We start from the raw sequence: 20,268 nt of genomic DNA on the forward strand, positions 1-20,268 counted from the left end.
CTGTTGATAGAAAAACGTTTGTGGTGATTTCGTCAATCTCAATACACGCGAAAACAAATTTTTTTTAGTCAGTCTCAGAGGTGGCTATAGGGAGAGTGTGGGTGCATGTATTCATAGGAATGAATGTTATGTGTATATTTGTGAGCATCTTCTGTATCATAAAAAGGAAGACTCTTGCACATTTTTTTGTTGAATCGGCTGACATAGTGCCTTTCTTACTCATGATTTGTACGTAGTAGTTAATTCATTATTTATATTACAATTTTTTGGCGAGAAAATGATTGTATTTTTTGCAGAATATACGGTTCAAATAAAATTATTCAATTATATCACGAAAGACTTATTTTTCCACGGGGTGCAAAAGGAATAGAAGGCAAATTCTTATTCTCTCAACAGACGTTATTTCCTAACTTCTATTCTCGGTCATTTCGAAGGGGATTTATCGCACCAGCAACCACCATCATCCTTATGGCACTGCCCAGCACTGTGCGTGTCTCGCTGGCAAGCACGATTACAATCTACAGCTGCGCATCCGCCAGGGAACTTGTAGGGTTCGCGGTAGATTTCCAAACCTATACAGACAAAAATACATAAAAATTTGATTGTCTTTGAAAACCATGTATATATTTACATATGTACCACGGCACAAGAAGTGAGCTAATTATAAAAACACGGACATTTATAAACCAGGTTCTTAGATGCGTACCACGGCAAATTGAATAACTTGAGTAAGCAATTGATATTTACAGTACGAGGCATATCAATTGTGAACTAGACGATTGGGATAAAGATTAATTAACATACTGCAACATATAATAAAACGAAAAAAATACTTGCAATTCTTAACTGGATGATCGAACTTTAAGTACACTTCTTTTTTGCGTCAAAACTAAAACGGAGTAGTCCGCGTCAACAATGTATAGAGTTCCACATGATTTGAAGTCCTACTTCGATCTATTACAAATAAGGTGCACACATTTTTCAGATAAATACATCTTCGATACGAAGTGTTTAGACAAAACTAAGAGCAACCGATGAATACATCTTTGTTGAGATAGAAAGTATGATTCAAATTTTTCTGTAATTGATAAGCTGCGGTAGACGGAAAAAATACCTATGTTCCTTCCTAATGCTTGGCTCGTCAAAAAGGAGGTTGAGATCATCAAAAGAGCCATCAAGCAAAAAACCTTTGCGTTGATCTGGATGAGAGCCATGAAGAAGTTGTTTAGTACTATTTCCTTCTCCTATTCTTCTTTTCGTCGTGCTTATGGTTCCTTACGCTGTCGTTTATATAGAGGCAGGACGGACTCTAGGAGCATCAATTTTCGTTGTTTTATTCCTTTGCTGCATTAGGGTTTCCTTTGTATGCTACTACCTAATAATTAATTGAGATTCTCCATTATACGCACATCATGGAATATTCTATGGATAAGGATTTATTGGTCCAAAAATTCAATGCGAAATTAATTAGTATATTTCCATAAAAACATTATTAATTATGACCTTTATTGACTCCTAAAAATAACATACGGAATTAGTAGTATTCCATAACGAGATTATGGCATTTTCCTGCATCATAAAACCTACTTGATTAATCTTCCTTAACAACATTATGGCATTTATTGGCTCCCAAATTACAAAGGAAAATAATTAGTACTATTCCGTTTATTGATTTTTTTGAGATATATTCCGTTTATTGTTGGAGGGTCATGGACTAGGTGTATCGTGTTTATTTGCAGTCCAATCCCATTTGCTTGTTTAGTTGTTTAGTACAGTACTCCCTCTATGCCGGTTTATTAGGCCTACTAACTCCTGCAGCGCGACCTAGGTGCAAAATCATTGGGCGATAGCTATTTCCTCTCCATTTCTCTTAGCCAACCAGCGCTGTTTATCCTCCCGTGTAATCCCTCGTTTCATGCTGAGAATAAATATGGGATGCGAAAGAACGGCAGTAAATTGCTCCATGATTTGCATGGATCTCTAACTGCCCAATCAGGGCCGAATTAGGTGAGCACACACTGGTTGAACCGTTCGCAAGGATTTGCATGTAAACCAAATTCACGATGTAGTGCATGCAGCTTAATACGGAGACTGGTTTCCATGAAATTAACCACGTCTTAATTATCTCAAACCCAGGAACAAATGTGTCCTTAAATTACCTCAAACCTCTTGCAGAATGACGGTTCAACATCAGAGACATGAAAGGCATTATCCACAAATAGGTGTTGATGTACTCATATTACAGAGACTATTCAACGTATTGTGAAGCAATCCCTAAAAAAACCGTATTGTGAAGCAATCAACATGATCCATCTCATCAGTCCACTGCTTTCTTATAATTAAGACTTGAGACGTTTTTTTTGTTGCTTGATGCCCCATATTTTTATACCTTACCTGATTTCACCACCCCCTATAAAAAAACCCTGATTTCACCAATGAGCAGGGAGTACGACGAAGATATACAAAATGAAGTGCATAATTACTTGGAGCAGAGATGAACCAATTCAACATTTTTATGTGGCATGATGATGTAGCCCCGCCTAACGACGACCCTACACCATGGCTTAGGGGTCCCCCAAGTGGACCGACAACCCGAACCCAAGCCATACACGATAAGGTGAACTCAATCCTCTCTACCCTCGATCTCGATACAACTTTGGATGGAGTGCTACCTCATTCCGATATGTTATGTGTTATTAGGTATGAGGAGAGAATATCTAGTGCTCCCACCCCTTCGTATGCTACCGTTGCTACCGTATAAAAAATGTATTTTATACGTGTCAAAAAATTATACAAAAAATTGTGACTGCTCATGAAGTATGTCCCTACAACATCTCAAAATTTCATGTCCAAATTCTACATGGACACTGAGAAAAAAATAGAAAATTAGCATGAATAGTGTCATTCTCTGATTTTGTCTTTTTGTGACACTAGGTAGCACTATTCATGCAGATTTTCTCTTTTTTGTTTCTCAGTGTGCATGCCGAATTTGGAAAAGAAATTTTGGGATGTTGTAGGGACATATTTCATGAGCACTCACAATTTTTCGTATAATTTTTTGACACATATAAAATACATTTTTTATACGGTAGCAATGGTAGCATACAAAGAGGTGGGAGCACTAGATATGTTCTCTAGGTATGAGCTTCGACAAGGAACCGTAGAGGAGGAACTAGCATTGCACAAGGGAGAAGAAGAGGAAATGAGGAAGGAAGTGAAAAGAAGAAGAAAGAAGATAAGAGGAAAAGGAGTAAAGAGAAGAAGGAGAGAGGCTGGTACCTCCAGCCAAGGGTGGCCGGAGCCTCCAGGCTGCCCAGGCCGGCCACCATCCAGGCCGGAGCCTCCAGGCAGTCCTGGCCGGAGCCTCCAGGCCCCCATGGCCGGTTACACTCCCAGGAGGTGGCCACGCGCGGAAAGGCCCAAGGCCGGTACTACAGGCCATTAATGGCCGGTACTACCGGGCAGAGCCGGGCGGCACCATCCTGACCAGGTCGTGCACGTGGGAGGCAGGGGCGGTACCCCACGCCGGAGCCTCCACCCAAGGCCTGGCCGGTACCTCCGACCATTGTACCGGCCGAGGTACCGCTCAGCCGTCGACCTCCATGGACATCTCAGCTTATATTTAGCGCTTCTTCCGGTACCACTGACCGGTACCTCCGGCCGAGGTACCGCTCGCACCAAACTCAGCCCAATCTGAGCCGTTCAGCCTCATCTAAACGTCCCTCATTTATTCAGTTGTAATCCTTATCTTACCCCTGCCCAAATTTGGCCTATATGTGCCCCGTACCTCCTCATTGTAAGCTTTAGACAAGATTTGGCTTAGAATAATTTGAGCTTTGTCTCCCTAGAACGATGTTCTTTGTATCCAAGGCTCTCTAGTGGAATCTTACTCTCTCCATGGATGATTCAAGGCAACACCTCTCTCATCCAAGTTCTAGGGTAAATCTCCTCCTCCAATCTCTCTCTTCTTGGTTTCAACCTAAGGGTCTCTCCAAGGATTGATTTTATTGGCTTGGTCTAACCAACCAAGGGAGTATAATTGGTTTGTATTGGGTTGTGGTGTGTGTGTGTTCTTCGTTTCCCCTCTTTTCCCCTTTCGATTTCGGGTCGAATTCGCAAGATTGGGCCACATCCTAGGTCTTAGACCTCATCATATGGTATCTGCAGCTAAAGGTTACCGCGAATTTGATCCCCCACCCACCCAATTTCATCTCTGAAAAATTTCCCAAAAAATCCCCCAAAAAAAGTCCTAATTTGCATTTTGACGGATCTGCGATTTTGTTGCGTTTTGAGTGGTTTTGGTCCATGGATTCGGTGTCTCTAGTGTTGATCTACCAATTCCCCCACTTTCTATCCACAAATTCCTTCGATTTTCGAGTTTTGGGTCAATTGGTTTTGGATTTGGGGAAGAACAAGAGAGAGAAAATGTGTGCGTGCACGTGAGGAAGAAGGAGCCAGCTCACGAGCGGTACCTCCGGGTGGAGGCTCCACCCGTGCACGAGCGGTACCTCCGGGTGGAGGCTCTACCTCCACTACCGCTCCTCCTTCCCCAAGCCGGCCACCACCACCAATTCCGCCCCACCACCGCCGACCACCACCACTCCTCTCCACCGCCGGCAAGCACCACCACCCCCCTTAATCACCGGCAAACACCGCCACCCTCCTAAATCACCAGCAAACACCGCCACCCCCCCCAAACCACCGATAAACACCGCCGCGGCACCACCACCACCACCACCTCCACCGCAAGCTCACCGATACCACCGCCGGCATACCACCACCATCGACGCCAAGCTACTTTGACCCGACTTTTTTTCACCTAACTTGTGTTTGCTTGTTCCGGTTTGAGTGCCTTTTGTGTAACACTAACCCGCAGCTCCGAAGCAAGCGGCGACACTCTTGGCTCCTCGAACTTGCAAACGTACTCTTGATCCCATCACCATATTGCAAGTTGTGTGATCATCACCGCTTACGCCACATCTAGGTATAACTTGCATATCCCTTTTCCTTTTGCGACCTACCCTCCAGAGCATTGTTTGTCAAGTGTTGCGAGACATTGCACGTGGCCCCGTTGTGAGGTGTGTGTGTACTGTGGAGTCAAGCTTATAAGCAAAACTCGTGTGGCAAAATAGCAAAAGCAAGGCTAACGCTGAAAGTATAGAGATGGTAAACCTAGAGGGGGTGAATAGGTTTCTACAGATTTTAATTCTTTCTATGCAATATTAGGCTTTGCGGAATATAAAGGTGAGCCTAATGCAAACTAGGTGAAGCAACCTATGTGAGGATACAACTAACTCGAGCACGAAGGCTCTCACAGGCAGTTAAATCAGAAGTAAGGAGTACGGTTAGAGATAACCGATAGCACGCGGAGACGAGGATGTATTCCCGTGTTCCCTTCCTTTGCAAGAAGGTACGTCACGTTTGGAGGGGTGGAGGTCCCACGAAGGATTCCCCACGCCACGAAGGCTCACCCTATTCTCCGGAGCCTATCCCACGAAGGAATAGCTCACTCACTTGTGGTAGACTTTGAGGTATCCTCCAAACCTTCACAATCTTGCCCGGAGCAAATCCACAGCCCGGATGCTTCCGGACTCCTCTTGCCCACCTAGGGTTTCCAAGGAACCCTAGGAAGCAAGCTTCTCGATGAATACAAGGGGGAATGAGATTTGGCTTGGTAGAACAGTAGATCAGGTCCTCCTCTAGCGATTCCCCAGAGGGATTTGAGTTTGGGTGGAGGAGGAGGGAGATCGGAGGCTTTTGGTGTTTCTAGCAATGGAGTAAGAGAGAGAGAGAGAGCTCAAGAACAGCTTGTAATGTAGTGCCTGACTATTCAGAGGTAGGAGAAGGCCTATTTATAGTGTTCTTCGAAATATGGCCGTTGGTCACTTTCCACCTCATCGTTTCTCCCGACAAACCCGGTCAACCGGACCCCTAACCGGATTGTCCGGTCCAGAGACCGGACCAGTGACCGGACCTGCCGGTTGTGACCGGATGGTAGACCGGACCCAGACCGGAGACACTTTTGCGTCGTCCAGGAGCTCCTCCGGTTGGCGCCCGGTTGGCGCCCGGTCGAACGGACCGCACGCCAGGCTCGCCGATCTGGAGGCCGGCTGACCGGGCGGCAAACTGGATCACTTAGGCGTTGGTTTGGAGCCCGGTTGGTGCACGGTTGGCGCACGGTTGGCGCCCGGTCGACCGGAACGCACGCCGGACTAGCCGGTCTGGAGGCCGGTCCAACCGGGTGGCAGACCGGATTTCTGCTGTAGACCCTTTTTTGATTGTTGTTGAAGTGGGGGGTCTCCTTTAGCCTTCTTGTTCCTTTGATACACCATTTATGCCTCTTTGCGTAATACCTGAGATAATCCTTATAAACATATTAGGTCAAATACTCTAGCACGGTGTCATTGTTACCAAAATAATGGATAAGGGTAAAATACCCTTACAATCTCCCCCTTTTTGGTATACGATGACAAACCGAGCTAGAGTCACATATAGATATTATGATAAGCTCTAAACCTTGATTCCATATAAGATATTACGACAGCTCCCCCATAATGTGTGCACTTGGAGAATTTGCATTTGAATGCAAAGTGCACCATTTGTGGAATATGAGAAGCTCCCCCAATATCTTTAGGAAACAAACATTGTATGGACAAGTATATCAAGATATATAAGCATAAAGCATGATTATCCTAATAGAGTGATTAAGCATACAAATAGTCGTCCATACACGTCCATACACAAATTATTCGAAGTAGCAAATGGTTCTTGAAAAATCAAAGCAAATAAGCACAAGTCATATAAGATCCAAATAAAGCAACTCCCATGGCTTGTGTCAATCAAAGAACCCCGTGGTCCTAGACTCTACTCTCGTCTCCCCCTTTGGCATCAGAACACCAAAAAGGCGAAGAAAAGAGGAGAGATACTATCGCACCCATCAATAGAAATCATGCCCGACGGAGTAGGAGCTCTCGCCATCATCGCGCGCAGCCGCACCACCGTCATCCTCATCACCATCATCATCAGTAGGAGTAGGAGCACGAGCAGTCCGAGGAGGAGGGCCACCATGAGCATACATGGACAGATCGAAGTTCTGGAGCATCTCATCAGTAATGGGAGGCATTTCCCAAGCAGGTGCAACCACAGGCTCCATCTCAGGGCCAGAAGGAGGAACAGGAGCATTCCGTGCAGCCATGAACTCACTCTGTCTCCTCCGTGTCTCCTGGTTCAAGGCAAGACTCTGATGTGCAACATCATTGGTATTCTTGCACATCTGCCACATGCTGGAGAAGAAGCGAGCGGCACCACGCTGAGGGCACCGGGAGTAGCTGGAGCTTGCTGTAGGATCATGGTGTTCCTTGGAACGGCGCTCATTGGAGGGCATCATGGAAGGGACTTCCGGACAACCGTCCTGAGTAGGGAACCTAAATGGTTCCATGATGACCCTTTCATCACGGGTGTTGAGAGGAGCAGGAACAATGTAGTTGATGAGCCGCTGAACATACTGAGCATAGTTGGGAGTCATGCGGTCCATAACTGCACGCTTCAGTTCACAATGAATAAGATCACAACCATCAATCTTCCTTATCGTGGCAGGGTGGCAATAGTACATCAGATTCAGGTGATAGTTCCTGACTTCACTAGTATCTCCTGACTTGCTGATGAGGCTCTCACGGAACATCTTGGCAAGGACAAGATATGAGTAGTACATCCCAGAGATAGTGGGAGGCCAAGCTGTGGGGTTAGTGGGATAGCAAAAGGAGATGTCACCTCTAGTCATCTTAGGCCGAGTATGAATTATGTACCCTTGAGCACGGTCACCACCAAAACCCATGGCCGCACAGAACTGAGTGTAGGTGCAGGAGTACTTCTCCCTGCCAGTCATCCAAGTCATGGTGCGGTCCGCATCATCATGGAAGAAGACGGTGCAATGGAACTGACGGACTAGGAGGGGACAATAGGGTGGGATCTTCTTGTGCATCATCGGGCTTCAGGCACACAAGGTCATATAGTCCCATACCTTTCAAGGTCTCAACCACAAAGCGGTACTTTGTGGCTTCATGCAAGGCAAGCTCTTCTGGATTGATGGCCTTGGGCATCACAACAGCGCCATTCTTCATACACTCTTGAGTATCATAGAAACCATCCCATAGGGCTGCTTGTGTCTTGGTCCAGAAGAACTTGTCCCCACCAGTGTAAGTCCGGTGCTCATAGCGGTACGGATTCACCGTCCTCACTTCCCGCCAATCACCACGGTGTGCATCCGCAAGATTGAAATCTGGCACTATTTCATCATCCTCTTGGGCGGCATGCTTATCCTTTCTCTTACCACCAACTGACTTGGTTCTTGTCCTCTCCGAGCTGCCAGTGTCAGTAGTCTGATGAGCTGCAGTAGGTACGCGACCACTAGTACGGCGGGGTGGATGCTCAGCAGTCCGTCCTCTCTTGGCAACAGTGCCACGTGGTTCACCACTCCAACTACCTGTGAATGAGAGAATAGAGCGAGGATAGCAGTGGGGTAAGTGTACATGTCATCAATAAGAGGGAAGCCAAAAAGCATAGCATATATCCAGGTGTTTTGATGAGATTTTGCAAAAACTGGGCAATCCGGACGAGCCGGTTGCCAAGCCGGTTGACTGGGCGGCACGCCGGGCCGGCCGGTTGAGAGGCCGGTTGACCGCGCTGGTGACCGGATCTGTCGACTTGTGAGGTGTTGCCCAGATTTTCTACCACAAATTCATGCAAAAACTCATAAGTTTGAATATAGACTATAGCAATAGAGTGGAGTATGTGCATTGTGTTGTGAGACACTCTAAAGGCATGAGGACTTACAAACCCTAATCCTTACCCTAAATTTCTCTCAAAACTTGTCAAGAAATTGCAATGTGTGATGAGGACTAGAGAATAGGGAGGAAGGGAGAGCACATTACCTGAAGACATGGTCCTCCTTGATCAAGAGAGCAAGAAGAACACTAGGTAGGGCTTGAAAACCAAGAACTCCAAAATTGCCCAAAATAGCTTGAGAGGGACCAAATTCTTTGGTGGAGATGATCCAAGGGGCCCGATCTACGGTTTGTGGAGTTTGGGAGAATTCTTGTGGTTGGAAGGTCCTAGATCGTGGTGGAGGTGTTGGAGGCGGCGGCCATGGAGGTTTGGGGGTTGGGGGGTAATGAGGAAGATGACCCCAAGGAGTATCCCCTCCCACACATATCAGGTCGCACACCCGGTCGGGCGCCCGGTCGACCGGACCTGGCGCCGGCTGGTCCGGCCCAGAGGCCGGTCCAACCGGGCCAGAGACCGGCCAGAGACTAACTGCCCAGTTTTGTCTCGTTTTGCCCCTATTCTGTGTGTAAATGTGTTTGAATGCTCAGATGATGACATGTACATATAGATAGATAGATGATGATGAGATGAGCATAGACATGAGGTTGGAAACACAAAGTTCTCTAGGCATACCCATTGGAGAGAAAATTCAAACAGGATGCAAACAGCAACAATGGGCATGATTCGAAATATATATCAAGAATCATAAGTCATTTTGAAATGATTTTTGCCATAAGATCATTTGGCCTTATATCTTTACTATTAAATCTGAATACGTTGGTACGTACGTCGCTCGCCACGATCGCTAAAAACCTTTCGAGTCAGGCCCAAATACCGAACAGACGGGCCCAGTTACGAACATACAGGCCCAGTTATGTTTTCATCCATGCAGGCCATATCGTTCATCCAGGCATGAAGCGCCCTGCAGATCCGGCGCTGCTGGTCGGAGCCGGTACAGGCGCCCAGATCATCGGCGCTGCTGGTCGAAGCCGGTACAGGCGCGCAGATCCTCTGCCGCCTTGCCATGGCAGCGGGCTAGAGCAGAAACAGCCGGGCTGGATCTTGCCGGTGGCGTGGAGAAAAACAGGGGAGGCCGATGAATCGACAGAGGTGCGGGATGGCCATGTGCAGGGGCTAGAAGAGGAATCGAAAGGGAATTTAGGTGGTTGCCTCATGCGTATAGATGCTCCTGGCCTTGGGTTAAGGAAAACGATAGGGAATTAAGGTCGACGCAAAACACGATACCTCCATCGTCAAGGCTGCTGAATCGCCGCCGCTGCCGGGTTGACATCCAGCCAACACGCGCATCTGAGATGTTATTAAGCTACCTCGATGAATCCCTGCGGCAAGCCGTCACGAGCAGCTCCAACGCTGAACCTCCTCGATCGCCGGAGCAACAGGCACACACGCCGCCGGAGATGGCCTACTCCCCGCCGTTCACCCGCTGCCAGCACAACGCCACCGCAGGTCCCTCGGCATCCTCCTGCCGTCGTTCGACCGATCTTCTGCCTCGCGAGCACGCACGGCGGCAACACAGTTCCTATCGAGGACACGCACTCACTCCAACTCCGATATGAGGCGGGCCACGAAGCCAGAACCTCCACTGCTCGGAGGTCGAGCAGGAGGTGTACCGCCGCCTTTTGGAGCTCGATGGAGCTGAGGGGAGGCAAGGGATTGAGGTAGGTCTCCTGGCAGAGGTAAAGGGGATTTCGTTGTCTTGTGCTACCGCTGCTTGCTGTTGTTAATGCTACCTCTCAGTGTGCTTTGCTGATGATTTAGCTTCTTCCGCTCCGGGCAAGCAAGGTTCAGTCCAAGCAGTGGCCGCCGTTTTAATTTGGTAAAAAACAGAGACCGTTTAGGCCTAATGAACGTTTGATAAATTCCTATATTGTTCTGTCCATGGGGAGATGCTCTTCAATGGGAACAATTTTGCATGTTCTAAGAAGGTTCTGAATTTTGCTCTCTCTATGTGCAAAACAGAGGCTCCTGTTCTCCCTTTCATAATTTTTTAGTGGAATTCTATCCAAAGAATCCGTTATGCGGCTCCTTTCCTCGATCATCAATAACATCCAATATCGTGCCCGTTGCTGTTGGGGATCACTTCCCAAATTGATCACCTTCAGTCTTCATTAGTACCAACTTGGTGTTATTTCGGCTGGCCAGATCAAATTGAAAATTTATTTCAGGGCTGAAATGGGTTTAGCAGTTGCGGAAAAGTTATTCCTAGATTGATCATTTTGTGTTGTTTACCTGGATGAGTGTTTCTTGTTAGTTATGATATATCACATAGAGGAGGTTTTATTTGCTTAGTTGGGAGAGAAGTGCCAGAAAGATGTAATCACATATCACTTGTATATTGGAAAAAATATCAAAAACACAATATGTGTATCGAAGAAAAAAATGATTGTTCAATTAATATATTTCCTGGCGATGCTAGAGCAAAGAGATAAGCGTTGAAGGTCTTTTGATCCAACTGAATTTTTTGATCAATGTTGCCCATATATATCTTTATTTTATTCTATAGCAATAACAAAATCATGGGCTATGGGATTGACGAGCGGCATATTGTTGTAGTAAGGTGTCTACATAACAGAGGCTGCGTTAGTAAAGTTGGGTCACTAGGAAACAAAAGCACGATGTAGAAAGAATCTTGAGAGCCCGTAGCGAAGCACGGGCATTCAACTAGTATTCAAATAAAGTTGTAAAGAAGGCTCAATGAGGGTCGGGGGATTACTCCCCCTATGTGAAAGCGCAAATGTCATGATACCTCGAAGAGACATGCTTGGGTCCATATAATGACATTGGGTCTATTTATGTTGCACACGTAGGTATGCATCATACCAAGACATGGTAGGATGACTATCCCCATATGTGCTATGCCTCTAAACTAGATAGCAAGATAAATGCAAGAATATAGTGCAAGAAGTTAATCAATCCAAGTTTTTAGGATCAAGAATACCAAGTTCTCCTCTCAAGTTAACAAAACAGGCTTCATCCAAAGGCTTAGTGAAAATATCCGCCAATTGGTAGGTTGTTCCCACATGAGTGAGATCAATATCCTTATTGGCAACATGATCACGTAGGAAGTGATGGTGAATGTCAATATGTTTGGTGCGGCAATGTTGAACCGGGTTGTTGGCGATCTTTATTGCACTTTCATTGTTACAAAGAAGAGGCACCGTACCAAGAGACACACCATAGTCTTTCAAGGTTTGCTTCATCCATAACAATTGAGTGCAACAAGATGCCGCGGATATGTATTCTGCTTCGGCGGTGGATAGAGCGGTGGAGTTTTGTTTCTTGGATGACCAACTCACCAATGACCGGCCAATAAATTGGCAAGCCCCGGAGGTAGACTTCCGGTCAACCTTATCACCGGCCCAATCGGAATCCGAATAGCCAATGAGTTCAAAGGTTGACCCCTTTGGATACCATAGCCCGAGAGTAGGAGTGAGAACAAAGTATCTTAGAATCCGTTTGACCGCCATTAAATGGCTCTCCTTAGGAGCGGATTGAAAACGAGCACACATCCCTACACTTAGCGTGATATCCGGCCTAGAGGCACAAAGGTAGAGCAAGGATCCTATCATGGAGCGGTATACCTTTATGTCCACATCCTTCTCACCATCACATGAGCCAAGTTGTCCCTTTACGGGCATGGGTGTCTTCATTGGGCTTGCATTGGTCATGTTGAATTTCTTGAGCATGTCCCTCACATACTTTTCTTGAGAGATGAAGGTGCCTTTTGCAAGTTTCCTCACTTGGAAGCCTAGAAAGAACTTCAACTCTCCCATAATGGACATCTCAAATTTCCTAGTCATCAATAGCTCAAAATCTTTGTTATGATTGGGGTTAGTTCCACCAAAGATAATATCATCAACATATGTTTGACATATAAATAGGTCACCCCCTTTAACCCGCTTGGTGAAAAGGGTGGAATCGACCGTACCCATGCAATGTTGGAGATATGCCCAAGAGGCAATAATAAATGGTTATTATATATCTTTGTATTTATGATAATGTTTACATACCATGCTATAATTGTATTAACCGAAACATTGATACATGTGTGTTATGTGAACAACAAGGATTCCCTAGTAAGCCTCTTGTATAACTAGCTTGTTGATTAATAGATGATCATGGTTTCGTGATCATGAACATTGGATGTTATTAATAACAAGGTTATGTCATTATATGAATGATGTAATGGACACACCCAATTAAGCGTAGCATAAGATCACGTCATTAAGTTATTTGCTATAAGCTTTCGATACATAGTTACCTAGTCCTTATGACCATGAGATCATGTAAATCACTTATACCGGAAAGGTACTTTGATTACATCAAACGCAACTTCGTAAATGGGTGGTTATAAAGGTGGGATTAAGTATCTGGAAAGTATGAGTTGAGGCATATGGATCAACAGTGGGATTTGTCCATCCCGATGACGGATAGATATACTCTGGGCCCTCTCGGTGGAATGTCGTCTAAATGTCTTGCAAGCATATGAATAAGTTCATAAGAGACCACATACCACAGTACGAGTAAAGAGTACTTGTCAGGAGACGAGGTTGAACAAGGTATAGAGTGATACCGATGATCAAACCTCGGACAAGTAAAATATCGCGTGACAAAGGGAATTGGTATCATATGTAAATGGTTCATTCGATCACTAAAGTCATCGTTGAATATGTGGGAGCCATTATGGATCTCCAGATCCCGCTATTGGTTATTGGTCGGAGAGAGTTCTCAACCATGTCTACATAGTTCGCGAACCGTAGGGTGACACACTTAAGGTTTGATGTCGTTTAAGTAGATATGGAAATATGGAATGGAGTTCGAAGTTTTGTTCGGAGTCTCGGATGGGATCCAGGACATCACGAGGAGGTCCGGAATGGTCTGGAGAATAAGATTCATATATAGGAAGTCATTTTCTAGGTTTGAAAATGATCCGGTATTTTTCCAGGAAGGTTCTAGAAGAGTCCGGAATAAATCGGCATGGAAGGTGGAGGGACTCCACCCGCCTTGGCCGGATAGCCTAAAGGGAGGAGGAGTCCCAAGTGGACTCCTCCCCATGGTGGCCGTCCACCCCACCAAAGGAAAGGGGGGAGTCCCACTCCCCCTAGGTTTGGTCATATGGAAGGTTTATGTTGGGGTCTTATTCGGAGACTTTTGACCTAACCCTTGGGGCTTCCACCTATATAAAGAGGGGAGAGGAGGGGCTGGCCGGCCACACCAAGACCACCATGGCCGCACCCCCTCAAGGCTGCCCTAGCCGGCACCCCCTCTCCCAAACCCTAGCGGTTCCCTCCTACCTCTCTCTCCCACATAGCTTAGGCGAAGCTTTGTCGGAGATCTCCACCACCACCGCCACCACGCCGTCGTGCTGTCGGGATTACGAGGAGGATCTACTACTTCCGCTGCCCGCTGGAACGGGGAGAAGGACGTCGTCATCAACACCGAACGTGTGACCGAGTACGGAGGTGCTGCCCGATTGTGGCACCGTCAAGATCTTCTACGCGCTTTTGAAAGCGGCAAGTGATCGTCTACCGCAGCAACGAGAGCCTCCTCTCGTAGGCTTTGGAAATCTTCAAGGGTTAGTCTCGTTCCTGCCCTCGTTGCTCCCATCTTCTAGATTGCATCTTGGCTTGGATTGCGTTCTCGTGGTAGGAAATTTTTTGTTTTCTATGCAACGAATCCCTACAGTGGTATCAGAGCCGTGTCTATGCATAGATGGTTGCACGAGTAGAACACAATGGTTTAGTGGGCGTTGATGCTTATGTTGTCTTTAGTTTGAGTACTTTGCATCTTTGTGGCATAGTGGGATGAAGCGGCTCGGACTAACTTTACATGACCGCGTTCATGAGACTTGTTCCTCGTTCGACATGCAACTTGTATTGCATAAGAGGCTTTGCGGGTGTCTGTCTCTCCTACTATAGTGAAGATTCAATTTACTCTTCTATTGACAACACTAGTATCACCGTTGTGGTTCATGTTCGTAGGTAGATTAGATCTCTCTCGAAAACCCTAAACCACGTAAAATATGCAAACCAAATTATAGACGTCTAACTTGTTTTTGCAGGGTTTGGTGATGTGATATGGCCATAATGTGATGATGAATATATATGAGATGATCATTATTGTATTGTGGCAACCGGCAGGAGCCTTATGGTTGTCTTTAAATTTCATGTTGAGTAGTATTTCAAAGTAGTTGTAATAGTTGCTACATGAGATGAACAACCATGAAGACGGCGCCATGGACCTTGACGTTATGCCGACGATGATGGAGATCATGCCCGTTGATGATGGAGATCATGTCCGTGCCTTGGAGATGAAAATCGAAGGCGCAAAGACTAAAGGGCCATCTCATATCACATATGAATTGCATGTGATGTTAATCCTTTATGCATCTTATTTTGCTTAGAACGCGACGGTAGCATTATAAGATGATCCCTCACATTAATATCAAGATAATAAAGTGTTCTCCCCTCGTATGCACCGTTGTAACAGTTTGTCGTTTCGAAGCATCTCGTGATGATCGGATGTGATAGACTCAACGTTCACATACAACAGGTGTAAGCAATGTTGCACACGCGGAATACTTGGGTTTGCTTGACGAGCCTAGCATGTACAGACATGGCCTCGGGACAACGGAAACCGAAAGGTTGAACACGAGTCATATGGATGATATGATCAACATGTTGATGTTCACTATTAAAGCTACATCATCTCACGTGATGATCGGTTTTGATGTAGTGGATGTGGATCGTGTACCACTTAACAACTATGAGGGATGTTGTATTAAGTGGGAGTTCATTAGTAATTAGATTAAAACATGAACTAATTATCATGAACATACTCTGAGTAGTATTTTGAATTAATTTTGTAGTATTGACATCCGTTTTCTACCATACGCTAGTCTTGTAATTGAGATAGAAATACTGTTAAAATTTGATAAGAAACTTTATGGATTGGTACCGTATTGTTAAAGAATCAAGAATTGATTAAGTCCTATTGCAAACTTTTAGTAAACCTCACATTGTTGATTCAAAGAGCTATGGTTTCAATTAGTACCTAAAGTTATCTTGTCTCCGTGAAACTTGAAGTTCAAATTTGTTTGAAAAGTAAGGAGCTGAAAATTTAGTTTTCAGAAATAATCAAGGTATGAGATATATATGATATCTAAGACCTTATTGCAAGATAATAGAATATAATTTGGTGGGACTACATAAACTCATAAGTTTTATGGGAATGTATGAAGGTTGAAGACGCCAGGCGTCACAATCCTCCAACTATTGGGGCACTAACGATATTCGCATATCCATGAAGTGATCGTCCTTAGTATGCACCGTTGCTAAAACTCGTCGTTTCGAAGCATCACGTGATGATCGGGTGTGATAGATTCTACGTGTGCATACAACGGGTGCAAGCCAGATTTGCACATGCGAATACTAAGCTTAAAACTTTAGGAGCCTAGCGTGTACAGACATGGTCTCGGAAAGTCGTCATAATATGATGGATAAAATTATGAGTGAAATTGTTCATCATATTACAAAGTTACTAATAGTGAAATCTGGAACACTTGTCATATGATGATCAACTTCAAAGAAAGAACCTCAAGGTTATTGGTATTTGACCAACAAACCTAGAAGTTAATGATGTTGAAGTGTTTTTCTGAATAATGAGGAAAGCTAAAAGAGAAACTACAAAAGATATTTTGGTAGAAAGAAAAGAAAATACTAGAAAGTCTAGCTCAGGTGTATATAAATGATATACATGTTATGGTTGTATTCCTAGTTTGGTCACACAATGAAATTCTTGGGTATTTGTACCATATTGGTTGGTATGAAGTGTCATACAAAAACAACGCAATACAAGAATACTATGGCCTAAGTGACTGATAAGGAATATGGTAATAATGCACGGCTGGAACATAATAAAGTGTTATTATGTTTGTCGTTGGCATTCTACCTAGCCCTTAGAATTTATAATAAAGAGCTTAATAAATTGTTATTTTGCTCTGGTCAAATAAAAACAATGAGTTGTTCAAATTATGACATTACTCCATGTACGATGGATAAGTTATTATAAATCTTAATGGTGAAACACACACACATAATACTGACGCTAAAATGCCATAAGGCAAATGATTTGAATTCCACTTATTTGTGGAACCGCCATTTAGGTCATGTTAGAAAGGAACGCATGAAGGAAATCCATGCAAATGTATTTTTGGAGTCATTTGATTTTTTGAATCGTTTGGCGCTTGCAATATCTTTTCTAAAAGTATTGACTGAAATACCGTTCATAGGCCGAGGGTTGAACGGGCAACTAACTTAGTGAAAACATACATAATGATATATGTGGTTCACTGGGCATAGTTGTGTGCGGGAGATTCTTCTACTTCATGAAAACTTTCAACAATGAATTGAGTATATATATGTGGATATATTCAATAAGGAAGAAGTTTGAAACTTTTGAATGGATTCAAATAAATTTCAGCATGAAGTGGAAATCATCGTAATAGAAAAGTCAAATATCTATGATTGGATCATGGTGGAAATATTTGAATTACGAGTTTTAGCGAACATCTAAGAAAGTTATGAAATTGTTCTACAACTCACGTTTCTTGGAGTATCATAGTGATGATGAAGTATCCAAGAGATGTATCCAAACCTTGTTGGGTCAATGATGAGATAAAATTTTGACGCCATTATATTTTTGTGGATTATGCTTTAGTGACTACCGTTTTTACACTGAATAGAGCATCATCATGATCCGTTGAAATGACACCATACGAGTTATGGCATGGGTATGAACCCTGATAGTATTTTCTTAAATTTTGGTATGCATAGCATAACTAAATAAGTTTACAACCGAAATTGGATGAATGTCTTTGTTGGTTATCCCGGAGATTTGATTGGGAATTCTTCCCACGAGACAAAGACAAAAGTGTTTGTCAATGTTTCTTATTTCCGAGAAATTGTTTCTAGCGAAGTATTTGAGTGGGAGAACAATAGAACTTGATAAGGTTTATGAACCTGAGCATAATAATCAGAGTAGCGCAGCATCGGAATTGGTTCCTGAAGCGGCCACGACGATCATAGCTCCCATGACTACAAAGTGTTTTAGCCATGGAGATCGAAGTACATATTGAACCTTGTAGGTATGGTTTACTTTGTGATCAAATAAATGATTTATGTACAAAGGATTGATTTTGAACAATGTGTTGGCGTCCGAAACTCACCGGCGAGCTACAGCTGGCAACACGAAGAGCCGGGAACAACTTAGGGCTGCGGCTGGCCCTGGTCCCTCCGAGCGACGGCCCGCAAAGCTCCTGGTACACACGTCCCGATGCTGGTGCAAGGGCGTGCCACCTGATCTATACCTGATCAGGAAGGTAATGGATTTGCTTCGCTTAGTTTCCTGCATGGCATACACGTAAACATTAAATACGAGCCTCGATCGGCTCTCAGGTTGTCTTGTGAATCGGCTCAAGGAGCCGATCCACCCATGGTTCGTATGAGGTCTACGATCACATGGTGGTCCTGCTTGATCAATATGTAGCTAAAACGACCTACGACGATTTAGGGTTTTCACCGCATAATCGGAACATCCTACTCGTGATTGAGCCTGGCAGCTACGCACGGTGATAATAAACCAACCCTAGACAAGGCCTAAAAACCAACATTAAGTTGATCCCCGGAACATCTTGTCTAGGGTTAGCGAACTACACCCTACGTACCACTGGATCCTTCAACCCGTTTGTAAGGCCTAACTATGCAGATATTAAACTAATCCCTGAAGAATCAAGGAGCAATCATAACGGATCGGATCTACTAAACAATGATCAAGCAAGGTGCCGCCCTTACACCTAAGAAAGGTGTAAGGATGGCTAGACGTCTAAGGGTTGCATGGACGGAAGCATGTAGCACGGTAGAACAATGCTAACCCTAACACATTTATGATAACTACGTTGCTCGCCATCAAAAAAGCTTCAGTACGAGCAACGCATGAACGATGAATAAACGTATACTGCCTAGATCGCAAGATGCGATCTAGGCAGCATGATGCTTACCCGGAAGAAACCCTCGAAACAAGGGGTCGGCGATGCGCCAAGATTGGTTTGTGATGAACGTGATTGTTGTCTTTCTTGATAACCCTAGATACATATTTATAGTCCGTAGACTTTCTAACGTGGGAATAATCCCAACCGTGCACGAGCCAAACTCTAACTAACCGACACGTATCCTACTATATTTACAGATACAAGGGCAAACTGCCCAATCTTCGTGTATAAGGCCGGTTCACGTATTTCTTCTATGTATATTCTTCAAGCCCAATCTTGATCACGGCCCACCTTTGACTCGGTCAAATTCTGGTGATAACACAATGATAAACCAACTACAAACAAAGAAGTTATGATGGGCCCTAACTCCGTTAAAATGGCTATACGCCATGAAATCCAAGATAGATGAATACTTATTGAAAGTAAATGGATCTATAAAATTGATGAAGCTTGACTTGTCGAAAAATTATTTACGACAAAGTTCAAAGAGTTGATTACAATAAGATTAGATCTTCCGTAGCAATGCTTATAGTCTATGTGGATTATTCTAGTAATCTCTACATATTTCTTTTATGAGATATGCTAGTAGGATGGCAAAATAGATTACTTATCAGACGTGTGTATTAAAGGTGTATACAAGATACAACCAATTGTTTTGCTAGTCCGTGGAATACTAAATAGGTATACAAACTTTAATTGGATGAAGTGAGTATCATGGAGTTGGAATCTTCACCAGATGAAATAGTCAAAGAGTTTTTGATTTCATCAGAAACGATGAAGAGACTTGCATTTGCAAGAAATTAAGTGGGAGCGCTGAGACATATTTATAATACTTTATGTAGATGACATATAGTTGGTTATAAATTATGTAATTATATACTTGATTAAAAAGGTTTCATTGAGAAATTAACTTCAATGAAAGGATATGGACTGAAACAAATTTAGTGTCAAGATCTATGAAGATAGATTGAAACACATAATAAGTTTAAGTCAAAGTACATAGAATGGATATTGAAGTAGTTCAATATAGAAATATTAAGAAAATGTTCTTGTCATGTGAAGTTTTAACAAGTCTTGAGTGTATCTGACACTCAATAAGTAAAAACACATGAGTGATTATAGATCACAAATAATATGTACACAATCAGATGTCATATGCTCTTAAAAATGTTATGAGCATGTACCAGAATGATTCATGTGATGATCATTGAAAAACAGTAAGAATATTCTTGAGTACTTAAGAAGAACCAAGGATATATATATATATATAGTTTTTTATGGAGAAATGACAAATAAATCGTTGTAAGGTTTTGCACCGATATTTGTTTTGTCACATATGAAAATAAAATTTCAATCTCAAATTATACTAAGTGTTG

At 43.8% G+C, this 20,268-nt stretch overlaps 1 long non-coding RNA gene across 1 annotated transcript; it reads right to left on the minus strand.

Annotated features, from left to right (window-relative positions):
* Positions 1-300: 300 nt before the first annotated feature.
* LOC127349064 (uncharacterized) lies at positions 301-1,305 on the minus strand. The gene is made up of 2 exons (XR_007880105.1): positions 1,115-1,305; positions 301-572 (listed from the first exon to the last, which is right to left on the minus strand). It is a non-coding gene; the product is annotated as an uncharacterized lncRNA (long non-coding RNA).
* Positions 1,306-20,268: the final 18,963 nt, after the last annotated feature.

Source organism: Lolium perenne, chromosome 4 (genome assembly GCF_019359855.2).
Source record: "Lolium perenne isolate Kyuss_39 chromosome 4, Kyuss_2.0, whole genome shotgun sequence".
In the NCBI taxonomy this organism is placed as follows: domain Eukaryota; kingdom Viridiplantae; phylum Streptophyta; class Magnoliopsida; order Poales; family Poaceae; genus Lolium; species Lolium perenne.